This window comes from Aythya ferina (genome assembly GCF_964211825.1).
Source record: "Aythya ferina genome assembly, chromosome: 1".
Lineage (NCBI taxonomy): Eukaryota > Metazoa > Chordata > Aves > Anseriformes > Anatidae > Aythya > Aythya ferina.
The window spans coordinates 59,899,465-59,912,500 of NC_140296.1; the positions used below are offsets into that span (position 1 = coordinate 59,899,465).

Sequence of the window (13,036 nt, forward strand, 5' to 3'; positions counted from 1 at the left end):
CAATGGCTACTGACAACTGTGGAAGTCCAGGATGCTCCTGCATCCAGATTGTATGTCCTCTTCAGATGTCTCCATAATCTACATCCACTTGTGGATAGTTCTGTGGGTACCTCCATGCTTATTTTGTGCATTGGTAGTGAATGGTGTAATTTACTTCTGCATGAAAAACACTTTGCAAAGTTGTTACACATTTGCATAGTAAAGCAGATACTGACAATTTGATAAGTAAAGGAGACATTCATTTTTTCATTTGTACTAGATCCCCTACTGGAAATATGGAATGTGTAAAACTTGCAGTCTCTGTCACATAATTCTAGTGACAAATTAAAACAACAAGTAATAGATTTTCTTTTCCCTAACAGATGAAAATAACTTGACACACTTTCTAAGACTTTAGTGAAAAAAAAAAAAAAAGTACACATCATTTTATTAATATTTTTTCACTTATATATTGCATGTTTTAACAGACATAGTTTCATAGATTTTGACAGATTTCTCCTGGATTTCCAGGGTGTAATACACGGCCATGCCTTTTACTGTAAAGAGTGCATTTGCATTTAAAGGAAGTCCTTACAGAGGATTATTAAGCTAAAGGTTAGAGAAAGAAGTACAAACTTCTGTTTAAGCTATAATAGGACTACAGCAAAGTGGAAGAGGAAATATATTTTTAGGCTGTGAACTGCTGGCTTTTTTCCTGTGTTGTAATTCCTGCTGTTCAGACCTGATGTTTTAGACTGACAAGTTTTTGTTTTTTGTTTTTTGTTTTTTTAACTTCTAGTTTTAAACTTTTCTGCAAGATAAAGTCAACTTATTCCTGCAGTTATCTATTTTGATAGCAATGTAAAGAAAATCATTAAGATATAAGATAGCATCATAACCTCACTGAAATTTCTGAGGATTCTCATAAACAAAAACAGTGGAATTTGTTCTTTGTGCTTCATACTTGTTACGATGATAAACCCAAATCCACACTGTGCTGCCATTGCCAGTTTGGAAAGAGAGGAGGTATATCTGGTGTCTTCAGAAAGATAATAAAAATAAATATAAAAATAATAAAAACAATAAACTCAACAAAATACTCAACAGAGAGACAAAGTTTATGCACTTCAGTTCAGGTTCTGCAGGGCGTATTTTGCCTCAGAAAATGTTTAAAGTTTCCAAATTCATATCATCTAGAAATGGAGTTTAAGGTGCTCAGGAAAGCTCTGTCCTTTACATCTTCAAAGGTGATTGTAAAGTGGAACTGATTTGAAAGTGCTAAAGTGCTAACTTTCTACTCAAGGTCTTTATTCTCAATGGTAGCTATAATCTCAGGGAGATTCAGGGAAAATTACAAAAAATAAAAAGAAAAAAAAGTGGAATTTATATAAAAATTTTGATGAAAAATATCAACCTTCTTAGGTAGATATGTGGCTCAATCTCATTTTTAAAGCTGTAAAAATAATCTTAGATTTTCTTATATCAATAGTATGAGGCTGATATACACCAGCTGAGAACCTCTCATGGAATATATGTATATAAACTGTAAAATTAAAATTTCCATAGAACAAAGTTTAAAAGCCTATTGTTTAATGATAAAACACTGTGTGTGAATCATATTCTGACTTTTGATAGATAATATGCTGTGCAAATTAACTTCCATATTGATTAGCACTTAAAAGAAAATTTTCATTACTTGGACAAAAACGAATCCTTTTTTGATTTCTCTCTCTATTTTCCCAAGGCCTGTTGTGTTCAAACTTTATTTTGCAGAAATAATTCATTTGATTTGGTTGTGTCGTGGTTTAACCCGGCTGGCAGCTAAACACCACGCAGCCGTTCGCTCACCCTCCCCCCTCCCTCTCTGGGACGGGGGAGAGAAATGGAAAGTGAAGCCTGTGAGTTGAGATAAAGACAGTTTAATAAGACAGGGAAATAATAATAACAAAAATAATAATAACAATAATAATAATAATACAATGGTGATAATAGGAAAGTAATAAAAATATGTACAAACAAGTGATGCACAACGCAATTGCTCACCACCCGCTGACCGATGCCCAGCCTAACCCCGAGCAGTCCGGCCCCCTCCCCCTGGCTAGCCACCCCTATATATTGTTTAGCATGACGTCAGATGGTATGGAATACCCCTTTGGCTAGTTTGGGTCACCTGTCCTGGGTCTGTCCCCTCCCAGCTCTTACTGCACCCCCAGCCTGCCTGTTGGCAGGACAGAGCAAAAGGCTGAGACGTCCTTGGCTTGGTATAAGCACTGCTCTGCAACAATTAAAACATCGGTGTGTTATCAGCACTCTTCTCATCCTAAGCCAAAACACCGCATTCCACCAGCTACTAGGAAGAAAATTAATTCTGTTCTAACTGAAACCAGGACAGGTTGGTATACCATACAGCAGAATTTAACATAGCTATAATTAAAGAAAAAGAATTGAATTTTGGGCCCCTACGTAACAAACTACTTGCCATCTAAATGTTCCAACTGGGGTAGTTATCAATGGTTTTGTGTTCACCCAGTATTGATCATTCATTGCATGAAGTTTAACTCCCATGGCTTTAGTTTAGTTTCGTTTTATTTTACTTAGCCATAACAGAAAGAAATAATTCACTATGAACTCACAAAATAAAAGGTATAATAAGCATATATAGCTTATTATCAATTATGTAAACCATATATTCACTATAATAATAAATATAGTAATACAATAAATAATGCTAATATTTTAATAAATAAATAAAATATTTTAAAAAGAAGCCATGATTTCTCATACAGTTAATGAAGATATTTTGAATAGAAATATTTATAGGTATATTGCAGGTAATAATGGAGATAACATTGTAAGGAATTATTCTGCCTTAGCAACAAATGGATCTAGATATTGAAAATGATGGAGACATCCATTCATGAAAGGATATATGGCACATTGCCTTCAGTGGTTACAAACTGTTTCTGTGGCTGTCACCTCTTTTCTTTTGAAATAGTATTAGACCAGCTGATTAAAGTTCTACTGCAATTGTGTCTTCATATAGAGAATTCTGTTTATTATTATCCTGTTTCATGATAAACATGTATAACTACTTTTATGTGTTTCACCTCAAACCCTCTCAAGCAGTTAATCATAGAATCCACTTGGTTGGAAAAGACCATCAGATTATCAAGTCCAGCAATTACTTATACAAGGTATCTGTGTCCTTCTACTTCTTCATTATTCTCTCTCATTCTTCCCTTCTCTGCCCTGTTTCCCATACTGACCAGTTTTTCCTTCTTCTTCCTCCAGAACTGCTGCATTCCTGTGCCTGTGACAGGCAGCATGCTGAATGGCAGATGTGCACAGCAGCCAACTGCTCTGTCAGGAATGGCCCACACAGACTGACACTGCAAAATGTCAGTTTCCTTTGTGCCTCATAACAAGCAAAGAGATGAGAAAATCTTAGCTGAACCCTCTGGACAGGAGGACTGATTGCTTTCTCTACTTTTGGTCATTAAACTGCCCTTTCCCACCACTTTTCCTCTTGCAAATCCTAGGACAGCAGATTTGTAAATTCAACCAGTTTTTAATGCCTAACCATTAAATTGCTTTGGGGTCTCACTTTCTGGGATGGAAGAGCCCTTCTCTGGAGGGAAGATAACACTCACAGAAATCATTTCATTAAGTTGTAAAGATTAGAAACATGCCCCTAGTCTATTTGGTATGGAGTTGAAGAAAGGGTCTTGTAACTGCTGTCTCAGGACCAGCAAGTTAAATTTGCATTGCACATGGTGTTGACAGGATTGCCCCCTGGTGTGGCTCTGCTCTGTGTTATGTGCTGTGCCCACTAACTTTGAGAGCCTCTTAAAGAGCAAAATAGTACTAAAGACAACTTTTGTAATGAAAACTATTGTAATGAGCAAAAAATCTAGCACTATTATTTGTAGTATTTTCATTTAAAATACAACTGCTCTTTTCTGTGTAAACCCTGTAAAAAGGCATGATTTTAGATAATGTTTGTCTTAGATGGGCAGTCAGAATATTAGTCTCCTGCAGAGGGTTAGTCCTCTTAGGAAGAAAGTCTGATAACTTTTCACATCAGAAAACAAAACAAAACAAAACATAAAAATAACTCTCATGATTCTTGTTTGGGACTGGGATGCATCTTAACAAGAAGTCAGGGGCCAGTATTGGTGCAGTGGTGGTGCAGAAAGCAAGGAACACAGTCAGAGGAGATTCCTCTCTTTATACGTCAAAGTAAGGCTGCAAAAGGAAAACAGTCCTCTTCCTTTCATGCAGCAAACAGTTTCTAAATCAGCTGTGGTCATTGTATTTTCACCCTCTTTGCTGCAATTCTTTTCCTTAGCTGCATGTAGGAAAACCAGTCTGGAGGCTTCCTAAATTAGATAGAACATAGTCTGACCCCATGCATAGAAGACGTGACAGCACAACATAAACTAACAGCAAAGTAATGGATAAGACTCAGAAACAATAAGTCCCCTCACATTTTGCATTTACAACCAGTACAACACACTGTCAGAAACAAATAACTGTGTTAAACAGATCACTGGTTTGATTCAGAATCTTCCCAGTAACTTGCAATCTGACTCTAAAATAATAATATTGTAACATCTGCTCTGGTTAAATTCACCTGTTATTGGCATGGCATAAAACCTGCATTTCCTTCCAAATTACTTCCATTATTATGGCTTTAAATAAGATTGATAACTGGCACGAATCATAAAATAATAAACACTGATTCTAGAAAGTATTTTCCAAATATTTATCCTATGTATCTTATATAGATCTGATGAGTATTTCTGTAGGGATCGGAGAACCTGAAGGCATGGGGAAAAACAAACAAACAGACAAATAAATAAACAAAATACCACAACAGCAAAAACACTGTAATGCAGAAACTGGGAGAATTTGGATGACTTTGGTCAGAAACTTGGACGGGACCAGGTCAACCAGGGCCTAGTGCTTGGAGGATATTATCACTCTAGATTAGAAGACTAAAATTGTGTGTGATGTGGTGGCAAAATAAGAAAATTCTTTAGAGGTGTACAAAATCTGAGTAATTCTCCCCAAAATTATGAAAAAAAATTTACATCAAAAAATGTTTTTCTTTCCTAACAACTTTATGTCTGTTCTTTTCTCTCTAGCCATTCAGGGGGAAAGCTAGAGCAGGATGAAGGTGAAACTAAACATTTAAAAATTACAATCTCTGTGTTTTTGACTCACAGTGCTTATTACATTTCTATATTTTTCCCTGATATGTCTACCCAGAGGAGAAACAGTAATCTGCCTGCTTCATGACAACTGCACTCTAAACATTGCAATGGACCATTTCATTACCAATTGTGTGCACATGGAAGGAAGAGTTCTTTTATGACGGATCTGAATCTACAGCCTGTCCCTCTCCAGATGAATCTGTGATGGGAGGTAGTAAGTGCTGCAGAGTGTGCCTTTGCTGGCAAACACAGGCACAAATAACACAAGCACTCCCTCAGCCACCCACCCGGCCAACTTAAACGTCTTCTAGCAGAAAATGTCTGATGAAAGTATTTCTGTGGGGAAAAGAAAAACACACACATACACAAACAGAACAAACCCTGTCAATAGAACTGAGATGAATTTGCTTCCTTTTGGTAGAGTATATAGAAGAAATCCACTCTTGTCCAAATGCAAGTAAAAAATGACTTCTCTCGAAGAGTTTATCTATTCATTTGATTGTCTCTTCTAAGTGAGCTGTAATTAGAGCTAGTCCTCTTCTAACCCTTGTGCTAATGAGGCTTTGCTCACTTCTATTAGTGACAGCAGATTGTATTTTAATAAGGATCCCCTGGTCTGGCATGGCAGGACCTCCAGATAAGGGGAAGGAAAGCAAAAGGAAATGTAAAGAAGTGGAATCGGCAGGGGGTCCCCTTCTTGCTACAGGGCTCTACAGGAAGGCACTGGCTAACTTTGTCTTAGAACTGTCATTTGTATTAACTTCTAACCCATCACCTTCCCCGGTAGGCTAGCTTTACTCAATGAAGCGGGATAGATCCTTGGCTTGGCCTCTCTATCCCCTATTTCAGTAAACTGAATACAACACAAAAAGTTCACAGGGAAGCATTTAGTGAGATGGTGTTAAGGATAGGGTCAAAAAGAGCTTTTAACTCATCTTAACATTACTGTCCTTTTACATTTCAACTCTGCCCATCATGGCTTTTGGTTTACTCAGTCATCCGTTTCTAAAACAAAACAAAACAAAACAAAACAAAAAAACACAAAAATGAAACAAAACAAAACACAAAAAGCCAAAAGCCTACAAATGGAAATTGTATGCGTTTTGTGAATCCACTAATTTGCTCTATACCTGCACACTTTTTTTTTTTTTTTTTTTTTTTTTCTGCTGTTTGAATCTTGGTTGGATGAGAAGCCTTTGGCTGATTCAGCCTTAGTATATGCTGATGCAAATTGGGGGTAATTTCTCTGCCATTCAGTAGAGTTAGCAGGGAAAAGAGAATCAAGCTTTTTGTATCTTTTGTGTAACACTCTTATATCTCAGCCAGAAAACCTCTTTATCATGAAATCTAGTCTTAGAGATAGTGGAGGCTGTGACAGATAAACAGCTTCCTGTATACCAGAAGGTATAAAAGCATTTTTTTTTTAAAGTTCCTATCACTGACTTCCTGAAAGCCATAAGCAAAATATATTTTATACTGTTAGTACTTTCACAGACTACATTGGGATCTTTCAGACCTCTAGGGACATGATTCTGCTCTGCCTCAAATTGCACAGGATTGTTTATTTGTCAGTGAAGTGAACGCAAAACTTTTTCACTCAGTTTGCTATCTACCTCTCCTTCTATGCATATCTGTAAATATCTTTACCAAAATGTCATGCATTGAGGAATCAAGCCAACAGCTTTGCATGAAATACTGAAACATATTTAAAGGTGTTATTTTCCCCTTTGAGTACCATGGTATACTTGGTCAGCTTCTTTTCTAGGAGGTCATATGTTACTGGATATCTTCCTGGAGGAGATGTTTGGTGACAAAGGTGTTCAAAAGACAGTATGGCAACTGTTCAGTCCATTATTGATACTGTAGACAATTAGGATTCATAGGGGTATGAGCTTGTTTGTGTTAGCTCATACTCTAGTTCACACTCAGATAATTGGCTGTCCATATTGCCTGCATACTGGCAAGCACATGAGTACAATTTTGATGAAAATTAACTGTCTCCTCTGCTAAGAGAAACTCATTTTGGGAGGGAGTGGAAAGAGAGCTCCTATTAAAGTTTTGGCTCTGCCTAGTGTGGACCCAAGATGGATAAGACTTCTTTTCAGGTGACATGATCACATGTTTCTAGGTATTCTAGTAGGCTTCATGAATTCTATAAAATTATACCTGTTTTATCTGTCCTGTCTTTGACTGTCTCACTACAGAAACATGTATTCACTTTAGAAACTAGCATGTTTCTTTATGAATGATTCTTCTAGACATGATTTCAAATGGCTGGGACAAAGCTGCCTGAGACACCAAGTAATTGGATGATCTTTCTAAATATCACCTGTCTGCTGGGATCAAAGTCTGTTGCAAATTGTGTTCTTTACCATCAGCATGTGTTCTTAATCCTGGATGCTTTTCTGCCCTCAGTTGCCTAGCAGATCCACCATCACCCAGCCCTACTGTCCACTGCTGTCCCAGCATAGTGTTCTGTCTTGGGCACCAGCAGAAACCTTCTAAGAGTAGTAGAAGTCCTAGGGTCATGAGACAAGATAGACAATCTTAAACTAGAAGTTTTCCAGGGCCAAAAAATATATCTTTTATTGGCAAATAAGAACATATTAAATTACACATTCTGGAGCTTGTGAACTTTTCCTGTTGTCTGTAGCTAGTTCACATGCAGTCTTTTCCTTTTCCTTGGCTTTGCTGGTTACCTGTTGTGCCTATTACCTCAAAATGGTGCTATGCGTTCTCTCACTTGGTCTGGCTGCAGGATTGTAAGTCTCATATCAGCACTGTTAGCACGTACCATAGACATGATGCTGCTACACACAGTTCTTCTGTCCCTTCTGCTACCTCATTCTCTCTCACTTCATTCTTCAGATCCATTTCTCTAGACATCACTGACTCTATCCTGGAAGACAACCAATAACACCTCTGACTCTACCATGGCCATTCTCTCCATACACAGTTTCTAGAAATAGTAGTTACAAAAGTTACTGTATAGATGGCAAAATCATGAACAGCTGGAGAAGAAGATAGCAAAAAAGAGAAAAAAAGGGAAAACTGCCCATACAACAATCTACATTTTACCCATGGTTGCTATTGAAAATTCCTTTCATGTTTCTGGCATGTGAACAAATTTCATGTGTGAGGTTTTGTTTGTTTGTTTTGTTTTATCTATTTGTCTTTCTGTTGCTTCCACTACTGTATGGACACTGGAGTTACAAGTAATCTGATGCAGTGAAATAACATGGTCATACATAAATAACATAAATAATATGGAAATAGCAGTGAATCTATGACAATGTTGCAGCCTTCAATAAGAGCTCTGAATGTCTCAATATTTTCTACATCCTTACCCCTACAGATTTTTATTTTTATTTCTTTAACATTGTCTTCATCTTACAGTTGAGGAACAGACAAGGATTTCCGAAGTGATTTAGATGTTGGTCTAATGGCAGAACAAAGTTTAACATCTCATAACTGCCTAGTGGAATTACTAGACATCACTTATCTGGTCAAGTTGGTCACATGAGCATATGTCTATCAAGTAAAACCACCTAAGAAAAGGTTAAAATTAGCAATCTGAGCACAGAGTTAAATGGAGGACATAATCAACACTGAAGCAGTCAATCAGCTATTGATTCAAAAGGTAATTTAATACATTTACTTCAGTCACGTGCGAGAAAAATGATCTGATGCAATTGCAGATACAGTGACACCTTGTCTTTTGTTGAAAATTTGTTAGATTAATGAGTTAAAAAGCATATATATATATATATATACACATACATATAATTATACAGCTTTAGCAACTGATCTTCTCAACAGGCTAGTAATATGTTCCTACTTCCCTTCCCCCACCCCATTCTACAGGGCTCTTGAACTATGAACTTACTGCTGAAGCTGAAGACATATCAGCCATTTGTCTCTTTGTTATCTGCCTTACAGCATATCTTTTTACTCTGGTGAGTTATTTAAAGAGTTTGATATAGTTCAGTTTGCTACCTTTGTGTTTAGAGATCATATCAATGTTAATGTCCATGCCTGGTGTCTCATGGGCTGAAAGCACAGTTCAGGCAATTTATTCAGCTCTTCCAGAAAAAGGGAATTTCTATCACTATGAGAAACAGTACAGTCATATACAGGCTATAGTCCTAACTCATTATCATCTGTCCTGGTCCCAAAGATGAGGATTCATGAGCTGAGGGGATGAAGACTACCTGCATCATTGGTATATGGGTGTCATAAGAAGGTGTAACTCCTTGCTGTATTAAAGAAATTCCTGCCAGTGAGTGTGATTCACTTTTTTGCATAAAGAGAGTGATGTATTTTGTATTCAGTTATACAGATAACCAAGAAGATTACTGTTGTTGAGTTGAAAATTTGACAAGCAAACCACGAAGTCCTTACCATCAAAAACTTCTTGCCCTTAGGTCAAAGTTGTGTGCTTTCTTAAGTATGCTTTTTGTAACACTTGTTCTTTTCCAGAAAGAAAAAAAGAAGGTAACAATGAAGATCTTTGAAAAATCATTTATCAGGCTACAAGACCCCTGGTGTGTTGAACAAGGAAGAAATCACGGAGGTAAATTCTGCCCCAATGGATCCCAGATCGAAAATCTTCTTTGTAAACATAGGCTTTAATTTACTACAACTGGATCATAAAGTGACAAGTTTTCCCCTAGAATTTAGCCTAAAGCCTCTTCTGATCAGATTAACTTTGTTGTATTCAGTGGCAGACCTGGATTAACCCCTAAGAAACATTGTATTGTTTCTCTTCATTGCATATATCCCCATGTCTCCTATTATCTCCTCTTTACTTCAGACAAAGTGATACAAAGTTTAATCCATGATAAGCTTTTTTTTTTTTTTTTTTTCTTTTTTTTTCTTTTTTTTTTTTTCTTTTTTTTTTTTTGGTATCTGTTAAGAAGACTTCTTTGACAGTTGTTTCCCCTTTTAATGCAAACAGCCCATCCAAATAGAAAACCTTGTCAATAGAAATTGTTTATCTGAAACACTAAAGGGACAGCAGGAGAAGTGCTATTATTTTATGGGTAGCAGGGACAAAACTGCCAATGCTAAATCCATTGTCCATTTTTGTAAGCAAATAATGTAACCAAATTGAAAACATTCATGTATGTATCAAATGCATAGTTCTTGTGATAGACCTACTACTATATTGTATTTTGCAGTGAAAGTGTTTACTGTGAAGTTTTTACAACACAAAATAACTTCTTTAAATATTTATTTATTTATTTATTTATTCAGGAAAAGCTTTTCTAAAGCTTTTTCTTTAAAAAAATGTTGTGTCAGCAATTATTTCTGATACAAGTGACAGGAAACCTAAAGAATGCAATTATAAAAGTTGATACTGGAAGGGAAGGGAATGGCATTACTTATATACCTGCCTAATTACCTACTTGCTAGAAATAATTGACTTAGAAATAATATAACATGGGGCACATTTATGGTTTGGATAACACAGCTGTATTTGGTCAGTGATGATATATATGAAAATAATATAGCACTTGTTCCATCATCACTACCAATAAATGTTGATGTAATATAAGTTAATAGCAAGCCCAGCTCTTTTTCAGCAAACACCTAAGATCCAAGGAAGCTTCACTGGCCTCATCACATGAGTTTCGCAAAGGTCTCTTCAAAGAAGTGTTCTTCGTGGGGTAGAGTTAGGGCTAAACAGAGATAATCCTGTCAAGACTTTAAGATGTTTTCAGAAACTCAAATCAGGACACAGTACAGCAGATTATCCCCTGGCCTTTCACCTCCAGGGCAAGCACACGTGGTATTGAGAGATGAGACATAGCTTTTAAAATGTGTACATTAGAAGTTTCTGAACTGACTGGTATTAACTATATTCCCACAAATGTTTTCTGCAGCCTTTGGATGGCAGTGTTATACACCTGGCACAGATTGACTGAATTTCCACAGTCTTTCTGATGCCCTCATGTAACTTCATAAAAGAGAGACTTATTTTTTCTGTTTAGATTTATTTTTTTTTTCTAATAAAAAGTCTTCATATTTTCCTTTAAAACAACAACAACCAAACAGAAACTTATTGTTGCTTTCAGGTTTAATTTCTAGAACTGAAAATAAAATGTTTGGGAGCATGGTGAGGCTGTAATTTCTGTTTTTTCAAAACTTTATTTTTGACAAAAAATATTTTGTCAGAGTTTTTTATACTACCAGTAACTCTTAGTCTGAGTATATTAACAGACTTTATAAAGAGTATCTCTGGAGATCTAGTACAGGAAAATTCTTCTGAAGCTCAAAATGCAAGATAGCAATGTCTCTTGTTCGTATCATTTCAAGATCTTTATTGTCACTTGATCACTCCTACTATTTCTATACTACTTACAAAAATTCTGGAAGTAGATGATGCAGATGTTTGATTACACAGCTTACACAGGGAGGGATGGGTAAAATTGGAACAAAATACATATTTTGTATCAGAATTGTGAATTCTGTCGTGATTCATCCTCCAGGATAGTGCACTCCCTCAACCAATTCTGTTCAGGGACATCAGAAGACTTTTGGGCCTTCGGTAAGTGTTTGAACATGGAGAACTCTATCTGTGAAACGCATTTCTGCCTGAACTTTGGGAGGTCATCTTTCCTGAAGAACAATGAATGTAGACTGGACTTATTCAGAAAACAGGGTTGAAGCAAGATGAGGTTGTTATCACTGGCAGAGTGGTGGAGAAGATGAAAGTAGATAAGCATGAAGAAGTAAAATTGTACAAACTTCCGATATTATAGTGAAACTGTGTCAGTACAATGTAGTGAAAAGAAGAAAAACACATCACACTTCCAGGGTGGTGGATGTGCTGATTAGCTGATAAACTGATGTCAGTTTGCAGGGACTGAGTAGAGAAACAACTACCCTTGGGTAATGGTGCTTTAAACATCAAGGTGTGACCTAGAAATTCTGTGATTCTGTGATTCTGTGATTCTGTGATAATGATGGGTTGGACTGCAAGTGGTGAAGTGAAAGATACCTTTGTAGGGATGCTGAGAAAAAGGTTGGGAACTGGATTTGGATACTATATGTAATCCTTTCAGGTGTGACCTTCTCATTACAAAATGTGTGAAAGTCCTCTCCTTCACTGAAAGATTTTTTTCTGTTTGTTTAGCAACCAACCCTTCTGCCTCTTTCATATTAGCTACAAAGGAATTAAATAACCATGAAAATTTATGAAGATGCCTCAAAGGAATGTCTCTATACTGCAGCTTGTATCTCCACGCAGAAATTATAGTACTTCTGTACTTAGCTTTTCTTCAAGGGTCATGCTATTCAGCTTGTTAATAAGGTCTTCCTGAATTGTGGTGTTGTTAATATCAGTTCACGTGTCAAAAGAGAACACATAAAAATTAATAAAAATAGATTTATGAAAAAACTCCGTAAAAGACTACTATATAGAAGGCTAACTTATAGAAAGGCTAAAAGGCTAACTTATAGAAACCCTGCTGCATAAAATTCCTAACTACTAACTACTTACTAGAAATTAAGATGGAATATAAGAGTAAATAATGTATTGTCCTAAACACTGTATTATCTATTAGTGGCCATTATGTTAGCTTAGGCCATTGATTTGATCCAGTCTGGCTTCTCTTATTTTCTTAGTCAAAAAGCACATCATTGAATATATAATCCATCCAGCTGGTGTAGTCACTTAGAGAAGTATAGGTATTGACTGAATTTATTTTGTGATAGGTCTCTTTTTTCTACAGTCTCTTACTCCTGCTATTGATCACTGTATTTGTAGAATGATTATGCGGAGCTGTAAAATTAACACTGATTTACTACTACTTGCTACTCAGTTATTAAATTTATTT

The 13,036-nt window shown here is 36.3% G+C and overlaps 1 long non-coding RNA gene across 1 annotated transcript; it reads left to right on the forward strand.

Moving 5' to 3' along the window:
* Window positions 1-3,334: 3,334 nt before the first annotated feature.
* Window positions 3,335-8,634, forward strand: LOC311430145. The gene is made up of 3 exons (XR_014688591.1): window positions 3,335-3,377; window positions 5,251-5,406; window positions 8,592-8,634. It is a non-coding gene; the product is annotated as an uncharacterized lncRNA (long non-coding RNA).
* Window positions 8,635-13,036: the final 4,402 nt, after the last annotated feature.